This window comes from Stigmatopora nigra, chromosome 16 (assembly GCF_051989575.1).
Source record: "Stigmatopora nigra isolate UIUO_SnigA chromosome 16, RoL_Snig_1.1, whole genome shotgun sequence".
Lineage (NCBI taxonomy): Eukaryota > Metazoa > Chordata > Actinopteri > Syngnathiformes > Syngnathidae > Stigmatopora > Stigmatopora nigra.
The window spans coordinates 10,215,971-10,226,033 of record NC_135523.1 but is presented as its reverse complement, the minus strand read 5'-3'; the positions used below and the strand labels follow the sequence as shown (position 1 = coordinate 10,226,033).

At 44.1% G+C, this 10,063-nt stretch overlaps 4 non-coding genes across 4 annotated transcripts; all 4 read left to right on the top strand.

Annotated features, from left to right (window-relative positions):
• Nucleotides 1-8,733: 8,733 nt before the first annotated feature.
• Nucleotides 8,734-8,806, top strand: trnak-uuu (transfer RNA lysine (anticodon UUU)). The gene has a single exon. It is a non-coding gene; the product is annotated as a tRNA-Lys (tRNA).
• Nucleotides 8,807-9,073: 267 nt separating this feature from the next.
• Nucleotides 9,074-9,146, top strand: trnak-uuu (transfer RNA lysine (anticodon UUU)). The gene has a single exon. It is a non-coding gene; the product is annotated as a tRNA-Lys (tRNA).
• Nucleotides 9,147-9,243: 97 nt separating this feature from the next.
• On the top strand, nucleotides 9,244-9,316 carry trnak-uuu (transfer RNA lysine (anticodon UUU)). Its single transcript has one exon. It is a non-coding gene; the product is annotated as a tRNA-Lys (tRNA).
• A 97-nt stretch (nucleotides 9,317-9,413) lies between these two features.
• Nucleotides 9,414-9,486, top strand: trnak-cuu (transfer RNA lysine (anticodon CUU)). Its single transcript has one exon. It is a non-coding gene; the product is annotated as a tRNA-Lys (tRNA).
• Nucleotides 9,487-10,063: the final 577 nt, after the last annotated feature.

The following is a 10,063-nucleotide window of genomic DNA, read 5'->3' as shown; positions in this document are numbered from 1 at the left end:
TACTCATACGTGATGGAATGATCAACAACTCTGTAACTTGTGACCATAAGAATGGGACGAAAACGTCTATTCGAGGAGACGTTCGGAAGTCGTAAGGTGACGCTTGCTGTAACGCTCCCTTCCGGAGGCTTTTTATCTGTTGTATCCATTTCTATTTAATTAAATGTCAATAATTGAATAAGATGTCTTCCTGCAGTTATTGATAATTACGGACGAAGGTAATTATTAATGAACCTGACAGCTATATTCCTCAATAATATTTCAATTGTGGGCCCAGTTCTGATATTTGAAAAGCTCCAGTGTTTGTATGTATTCACTAAATGCTGCTAGGAAATGGATTTTAAACATTTTAGTGCAATTTTTCCCCTTTCGCTATTGACGTCCATCGCTGTCTTTTCCCGGGGAAATCACTCCCTGGCCTGGTTGTAATGTCTCAAAAGCTCCAGTATTTGTATTCAATCAATAAATGCTGCTAGGAAGCACAAACACGAACAAATGTATACACATATATACATATACATTTTAGTCCATTTTTCGCCGTTTATGTATATTTTTGGCCCAGCAGATTTGATCACTTTTTTTCTATTCACACATAATAAAGTCATAAAAAAATCAAACTCCATGAATGTTTTTTTTGTGACAAAGAAGTATCTGTTCCAATAACGATCAGAGAAAAACCAGAGTTGTAGAAATAACTGGAAACTCAAGATAGCCATGGCATCATGTTCTTCAAGTGTAGGTAAACCATTGACCACAACTGTATATATATATATATATATATATATATATATATATATATATATATATATATATATATATATATATATATATATATATATATATAAATTCTCTTTTGAAAAATGGGTTAGATGAGAAAAAAATAGTTCAGTTACACGCATAGCACAGCAAATGTGTATACAAGTATGTACAGGTATGATACAGAAAAAGTTCAGCACTTCAAATCAGTCGAGCAAAATGTACACATATGATATGCGACACAATTCAGCAGTTCAGTTCAATCAAGCCAAAGCGTCAAATTAAATCAAGTTTCATTTGACACTTGAGCTGGGAAACACAACCGTCGAGTGTCCAAGCATGATTAATATCTGCCTGCACTGCTTTGGGTTTTTACTGGCATCAGCAGACATAGTGAGCTTTGTCATTGGCCTGGAAAAAAAGGGGAGGTCATGCAACGTTGGCTCCTTGAAAAGTATAAGTTTGAGTAAAAAAGTTTGAGCACGACTGATGTTTAGGTATGTTTTGAAATGGAGGGCAGTTAGAGCTTCGGGCTCTCAGCTCTGGAGTCCTGGGTTCAAATCACGTCAACCTGTGTGGAGTTTGCATGTCTTCCTCTGACCTGTGTGGGTTTCCTCCAGGTACTCTGATTTCCTCCCACATTCTAAAAACATGCACGGTAGGCTGATTGGACACATTAAATTGCCCCTAGGTATGGGTGTGAGTGTGCATTGTTGTCCGTCTCCTTGGTGAACCTGAAAAGAGAAAGAAAACATGAAGCAGATTTTAAAGATGTTCAAAATCAAAGGTTTTTGTCGTTTCGTAGCTTAATGGTAGAATACACTTTAGAAGGCAGATAAATGTGGCATGTGCGCCTGCCTAATGCTGCAAAAACTGTAATCATTTGTGTTCTGAAAATTTTGCATGTGTAAAATAACTGGGTCAAAGGTAAAAAAATCCACCTCAGGATTTGAATCAATTTTTAAAAAAAACAAAGGCGAAATTCAATTTTGGACACACAGTCTGTCCCCTTTTAAAGGAAAATGAGTACAACTTAATGACACTGTCAAACGTGGCTGAAAGCGACTTTAAAGTTTTCATTTCATTAAAAAAAATTAATTTACTCACAATCAAAATTTTGTTGGTATTGTGAATCATCTCTGGAAAGGTACATTTTAAGTAAATTGCCCTTCTCTACTCCCACCTACTCTTGATGTACCATCAAAATGACAAGATGACCATGTTGAGAGGCAAAGACGTCTTTAAACGGGGTACTTAAGAGGGAATATAGAGAGAAACCCATGGGCAAGTCTGTTGCTGTCATAGGTGGACCCTTTTCAATGAGCCAAAGAGGACGATAACACAGCTGCTCTACATCACTCCTATGTAGTATTCATTGCAGCAGGTACTTTTAAAACAATTTGTGACCTCCACCCCAGCGGAAGAACATTAGAGTTTAACAATAAGCCACTCTATAGGGAGCTGTAGTGTGTAGAGACCCCGTCAAACAACTTTTTATATATTGCGTCTTTTCTGGGAATTCTACAATAAAATGACTGTTATTTATCATTACCAACCTCTTAATCATTTAGTCAATAAAAGCCTTTCCACTTTCTCTCTCTCTTACCCTCCATCGTAGTCTGGCAGTCAGATATCTGTATTAGAACCCCTTTATTGCCTCAGGCCGGCTGTGTTGAAAGCTAAATCATGATCAGCTATGGCTTTCTGGCTAAATTGTGTATGAAAGCCTCAGGGGGAGAAGGTGCACATGTTCATTATTGGTGGCAGTGAAGAAACAGAGACAAGTTTCTTGCACATGCTAAAAGAAAAATGAAAAAAAAGAACCATAACTAAATGAGTATATGCATCAAACTTGAAAACAGTGAGTAGTTAATTTTTTGTCAGCGTGATATAATTAAGGACAAATCCTTTATATTTCTATATTATGACATAAAAACACTCACAGGTCTCTTATGACATTTTTTTCTGTTATTACTATAAATATTACTTGTCAATTCTTGAAGAATAACTCAAACCTCTGTTTTGAATGACCACAATTAATTTGCTAATAACTTTATTCTTGTATATATTACTTGTACACATCAATAAAGGAGAAAATACTCATTTCTTAAAACAAGTTTTGGAGGCTATGGAACATCCATGCAATCTGTAAAATACATTTCTCTGTTGTTTCTAACATCAGTTACTCTTGTTATGTCAGGCCCCGGACCAGATTGGTGGCTAGTTGTGCCTGCCTCCTGATCACAGGTCCAGCACCTAATCACTCAATTGTTTCCAGGTGTGAGTCATCAGCCAGTGGGGAATATATTTAACCAAGAAGAACATGACCAGGCTGCTGCATCGTCTTATCAGTTCACTGTTAAGTACCCTCTTGCATTTTCTCCTCGCCTGCCTCTACTGATCTATGACCTCTTGTTTTTGCTCCCAGGATCCTTACCACGCTCACCCCCACGACCACGGACCACGGGCCAGGGACAACAACTTCGCTCTCACTCTTTGAACCCTGCACTCTGAACTCAACGGCGGACTTCACAGTTACCGACCATCCTTTCACCACTAGCGATTCGCCGAGGCTACTTCCTTTGGTGCCTTACCTTTCTCTTGGATGACTCTAATAAAGATTCAAGCTCCATATGTGCTGCCCCTAGACTGCTTTGGGGTCCTCCATCCCCAATCGTACAGCACCATCCAGCCAACATGGACCCCACAGGCTCACACCAAGCCCCCACTGATCAACCAGCGACGCTGATGGACCAGCACAGAGGTGATCCACTTCCTCATGACTGAGGTATCGAAGATAACCCAAACCCTCAACTCCATACAGGCGCAACTCATGCCTTTGCCTCACTCATAGAGTGCACAGCCAACCCCAGTCTCGCAAGTGGTAACCCCGGCACCGCCGCTCCGCGAACCTGTGATCCTTCTGCCCGCCCCTTTCAGTGGGAACCTTGGCGCATGTCAGTATTTGCTAGATCACTGCCATCTGGTATTTTAACAACAATGTCATACCCACAGCATGGACCGACCCAAGATCGCTTATCTCATCGGCTGTCTTTGAGATGAGGCCCTGGCATGGGCGAGCGCTGAATGGGAGCGGGGCTCCAACAAATGCGAAAGGTCTTCAACCACCCGGTGCGTGGCCGGGAGGCAGCTGGGCGCTTGAGGTCTCTAAGCCAAGGCGTCCTGAGCGTCACTGAATATTCAGTGAAGTTCCGCATTCTAGCCGCCGAAAGCAACTTCAATGTCAGCGCCCTCCAGGTCACATTTTTGGGAGGCTAAATGAAGGACAAACTGGGGTGCCGTGACAAGCCCGAGTCCCTCAACGCGGTTGTGAAATGTTCAATCAGGATTGATGGGCGACTCCAGGAACGCCAAAGGCCGCGGCGAGGTGGCTCACACATGGGCGCCGTGGGTGGACTTTGGCGTCTGCTTCCGGCTTCCCCCCGGCGGCTGTGGCCCTTCCTCCCTTGATGAAATTGGAGCCTATGCAAATAGGTCACACGGGGCTGTCAGAGGAGGAACGCTCATGTTGCCGCCTGTTTTTTGCGGCAAAGATGGACAACTCTCGAGAACATGCCCTCTCCGCCCGGCAAAAGCAAGGGCTCACCTGGCCACTGGAGAATCCTCCCGTCATTTCTTGTTGCAAGCATCTCTTTCCTGGGGGTGAAAGAATCACGTGACCACAGCTCTGGTCGACTGCGGAGCGGACAAAAGCTTTATCGATCGCTCTGGGGTCTCTTGGCTTGGCATCGGGACTCGGGCTATAGATAGATTCCTGTACAAAACGGCGGGCAGGGTTGAGCTACAGGTGGACCCAGTTCAACTCCACCTATCTGGGAACCACCATGAGATGGCGTGCCTTTATGTGTTGGACCGCCCTGTGGCTACTATTGTTCCAGGCCTTCCTTGGCTGAGGCGGCACAATCCAGTGATCGACTGGGGCGGATCCAAGGTGGTCTCCTGGAGCTCGGCCGGCCACACTAAATGTCTCCATTCAGCCCACATACCCACAAGGTGACCTCTGAGACAAAACCCCCCTGACCTAACAGCAGTGCCGGAGTGCCATCTGGACCTTTCACAAGTTTTAGCAAGGATCAGGCTATTGCACTTTCCCCACATCGCCTGTATGACTCTGCCATTAACCTATTGCCTGGCGCTCGCCTTCCCAGGGGCCAGATCTTCAACATCTCCAGGCCGGAGCCGGAGGCACTGGAGAAGTACATCTCCGAGGCTCTAGCAGCAGGACACATTCGCCCATCCTCCTCCCCTGTCGGGCCATTTTTTTTCTTTGTCGACAAGAAAGATGGTTCACTGCACCCCTGCATTGACTGCCAGGGCCTGAACAAGATCCCGGTCAAGAACAGGTACCCTTTACCGCTCATTGAATCGGCCTTTACCGAGTTAGACCTCCGCCCTGCTTACCATCTTGTCCGGATTCGGGAGGGGGGCAAATGTAAGACGGCTTCCAATACAACCCTTGGGCCATTTCGAATACCTAGTGATGCCTTTCGGCCTCTGCAATGCCCCGGCAGTGTTCCAGTCCCTGTTTAAAGACGTCCTCCAAGATATGCTGATCCAATTAGTATTCCTCTATCTGGACGATGTCTTGGTTTTTTCACATAGCCTTGAAGAGCATGAGCAGCACACGCGCCAGATGTTTTAAAGCCCCATGCAAAACTGCCTATACGTCAAGCCTGAGAAGTGTGAATTTCCTGTCCCTCAGACCACCTTTCTGGGGTATGGGATGGCCATCAGGGAGGTGCAGATGTATGCCTAAAAGTTGGCAGCCATAACTCAGTGGCCCAGGCCCAAAGGAAGAAAGGTATTACAACACTTTTGGGGTTTACAAACTTCTATATGCATTTTAAAATGAATTATAGCTGCGTCACCACTCCCTCACAGTCCTCTCCCAGCACAAACAGGCGGATGGGAAGTTGCATCCCTGCACCTTTTTTTCTGTAGGCTTTTCCCAGCGGAATGCAACTTCAGCATTGGGGACTGGGAACTGCTTGGGGTGAAGATGGCCCTGGAGGAATGATGGGACCACGTGGAAAGGGCTAGTAAGCCTTTCACGATTTTTATGGACCACAAAAACCTGGAATACCTTAGGTCGACCCGGAGGATGAACCCTCGCTAAGCTAGGTTTACCATGCTTTTCAATAAATTTAATTTCACGTTAAACTATGTCCGAGGTTCCAGGAATGAGAAGCCTGATGCATTATCCAGCGTTTTTGGAAAAAGGAAGAGCTACATGATGACAAAGCCTGAGGTAGCTCATTTGGAAGAGCATTAGACTCTTCATCTGAGGGTCCAGGGTTCCAGTCCCTGCTCAGGTGTGACCTTGTACCTTTCAATGTCACTCTGACTGTAATTTGATGAAGTGGTTAGGGAATTTTCAAACTTTGGTAAAAGGCATAATTGTGTATTGACAGGGCCTGGGTACCTCTGATTTTAGAACATCAGACTTAATCTGAGGGTCCAGGGTTCAAGTCCCTGTACAGGTGTGACTTTGTCCTTTTCAACATCAGTCTGACTGTATCTGATGAAGTGGTAGGGAAACTTTCAAACTTTGGAATAAAGGCAAAAATGTAGATTTACAGGGCCTGAGTAGCTCAGATGGTAAAGCGTAAGACATTTAATCTGATGGTCCAGGGTTCAAGTCCCTGCTCAGGTGTGACCTTGTCCTTTTCTACATCAGTCTGACTGTAACTTGAGGAAGTGGTTAGGGAACTTTAAAACTTTGGAAAAGGGTAGAATCATTGGCTGACAGGTCCTGGGTAGCTCAGATGGTAGAGCATCAAACTTTTAATCTGAGGGTCCAGGTTCCAAGTCCCTTTTCAGGCATGACCATGTACCTTTCAATATCAGTCTGACTGTATCTGATGAAGTGGTAGGGGAACATTCAAACTTTGGAATGAAGGCGAACTATTTATTTGACAGGCCCTGAGTAGCTCAGATGGTAGAGCATCATACTTTTAATCTGAGGGTGCAGGGTTCAAGTCCCTGCTCAGGTGTGACTTGGTCCTTTTCAACATCAGTCTGACTGTATATGATGAAATGGTAGGGGAACTTTCAAACTTTGGAATAAAGGCAAAAATGCAGCTTGACATGGCCAGAGTAGCTCAGATGGTAGAGCATCAGACTTTTAATCTGAGGGTCAAGGGTTCAAGTCCCTGTTCAGGTATGACTCTGGCCATTTCAACATCAGTCTGACTGTATCTGATGAAGTGGTAGGGGAACATTCAAACTTTGGAATAAAGGCAAAATTGTAAATTCACAGGGCCTTAGTAGCTCAGTAGGTAGAGCATCAGACTTTTAATCTGAGAGTCCAGGGTTCAACTCTCTGCTCAGGTGTGACTTTGTCCTTTTCAACATCAGTCTGACTTGATCTGATGAAGTGGTAGGGGAACTTCCAAACTTTTAAAAAAAGGCAAAATTGTACACTCACAGGGCCTGAGGCGCTCAGATGGTAGTGCATCAGACTTTTAATCTGAGGGTCCAGGGTTCAAGTCCCTGCTCAGGTGTGACTTTGTCCTTTTCAACATCAGTCTGACTGTATCTGATGAAGTGGTAGGGGAACTTTCAAACTTTCAAATAAAGGCAAAAATGTAGTTTGACATGGCCTAAGTAGCTCAGATGGTAGAGCATCAGACTTCTAATCTAAGAGTCCAGGGTTCATGTCCCTGTTCAGGTGGGACAGTCCTTTTCAACATCAGTCCGACTGTATTTGATTAAGTGGTACAGGAACATTCAAACTTTAGAATAAAGGCAAATTGTTAAATTGACAGGGCCTGATCAGCTCTGATTTTCGAACAAAAGACATTTATTTTGAGGGTCCAGGGTTCAAGACCCTGTTCAGGTGTGACTCTGTCCTTTTCAACATCAGTCCTACTGTATCTGATGAAGTGGTAGGGGCACATTCAAACTTTGGAATAAAGGCAAAGTTTTTAAGTGACAGGGCCTGAGTAGCTCAGATGGTAGAGCATCAGACTTTTAACCTGAGGATCCAGGGTTCAAGTCTGTACAGTTGTGAATTTGTCCTTTCCAACATCAGTCTGACTGTATCTGATGAAGTGGTAGGGGAACTTTCAAACTTTGGAATGAAGGCAAAAATGCAGATTGACATGGCCTGAGTAGCTCAGATGGTAGAGCATCAGACCTTAAATCTGAGGGTCCTGGGTTCAAGTCCCTGTTCAGGTGTGACTCTGTCCTTTTCAACATCAGTCTGACTTTATCTGATGAAGTGGTCGGGGAACATTCAAACTTTGGAATAAAGGCAAAATACTTAAGTGAAGGGGCCTGAGTAGCTCAGATGGTGGAGCATCAGACATTTAATCTGAGTGTCCAGGGTTCAAGTCCCTGTTCAGGTGTGACTCTGTCCTTTTCAACATCAGTCTGACTGTATCTGATGAAGTGGTAGGGGAACATTCAAATTTTGGAATAAAGGCAAAGTATTTAAGCGAAAGGGCCTGAGTAGCTCAGATGGTAGAGCATCAGACTTTTAATCTGAGGGTCCAGGGTTCAACTCCCTTCTCAGGTGTGACTTTGTCCTTTTCAACATCAGTCTGACTTTATCTGATTAAGTGGTAGGGGAACTTCCAAACTTTTGAAAAAAGGCAAATTTGCATACTCACAGGGCCTGAGTAGCTCAGATGGTTGAGCATCAGACTTTTTATCTGAGGGTCCAGGGTTCAAGTCCCTGTTCAGGTGTAACTCTGTCCTTTTTAACATCAGTCTGACTTTATCTGATGAAGTGGTAGGGGAACATTGCAACTTTGGAATAAAGGCAAAGTATTTAATTGGTAGTGCCTGAGTAGCTCAGATGGTAGAGCATCAGACTGTTAATCTTAGGATCCAGGGTTCAAGTCCCTGCTCAGGTGTGACTTTATCCTTTTCAACATCAGTCTGACTTTATCTGATGAAGTGGTAGGGGAACTTCCGAACTTTTGAAAAAAGGCAAATTTGTTTACACACAGGGCCTGAGTAGCTCAGATGGTAGAGCGTCAGACTTTTAATCTGAGGGTCCAGGGTTCAAGTCCCTGCTTAGGTGTGACTTTGACCTTTCCAACATCAGTCTGACTTTATCAGATGAAGTGGTAGTGGAACATTCAAACTTTGGAATAAAGGCAAAGTATTGAAGTGTCAGGGCCTGAGTAGCTCAGATGGTAGAGCATCAGACTTTTAATCTGAGGCTCCAGGGTTCAAGTCCCGGCTCAGGTGTGACTTTGACCTTTTCAACATCAGTCTGACTTTATCAGATGAAGTGGTAGGGGAACATTCAAACTTTGGAATAAAGGCAAAGTACATAAGTGGAAGGGCTTGAGTAGCTCAGATGGTAGAGCATCAGACTTTTAATCTGAGGGTCCAGGGTTCAAGTCCCTGCTCAGGTGTAACTTTGTCCTTTTCAACATCAGTCTGACTGTATATGATGAAGTGGTAGGGGAACTTTCAAACTTTGGAAACAAGGCAAAATTGCATATTCACAGGGCCTGAGTAGCTCAGATGGTAGAGCATCAGACTTTTAATCTGAGGGTCCAGGGTTCAAGTCCCTGTTCAGGTGTGACTCTGTCCTTTTCAACATCAGTCTGACTTTATCTGATGAAGTGGTAGGGGAACTTCCAAACTTTTGAAAAAAGGCAAATTTGTTTACACACAGGGCCTGAGTAGCTCAGATGGTAGAGCATCAGACTCTTAATCTGAGGGTCCAGGGTTCAAGTCCCTGCTCAGGTGTGACTTTGTCCTTTTCAACATCAGTCTGACTTTATCTGATGAAGTGGTAGGGGAACTTCCAAACTTTTGAAAAAAGGCAAAATTGTACACTCACAGGGCCTGAGTAGCTCAGATGTTAGAGCATCAGACTTTCAATCTGAGGGTCCAAGATTCAAGTCCCTGCTCAGGTGTGACTTTGACCTTTTCAACATCAGTCTGACTTTATCTGATGAAGTGGTAGGGGAACATTCAAATTTTGGAATAAAGGCAAAGTATTGAAGTGGCAGGTCCTGAGTAGCTCAGATGGTAGAGCATCAGACTTTTAATCTGAGGCTCCAGGGTTCAAGTCCCTGCTCAGGTGTGACTTTGACCTTTTCAACATCAGTCTGACTTTATCTGATGAAGTGGTAGGGGAACTTCCAAACTTTGGAAACAAGGCAAAATTGCTTATATTCAGGGCCTGAGTAGCTCAGATGGTAGAGCATCAGACTTTAAATCTGAGGGTCCAGGGTTCATTTCCCTGTTCAGGTGTGACTCTGTCCTTTTCAACATCAGTTTGACTTTATCTGATGAAGTGGTAGGGAAACCTCCAAACTTT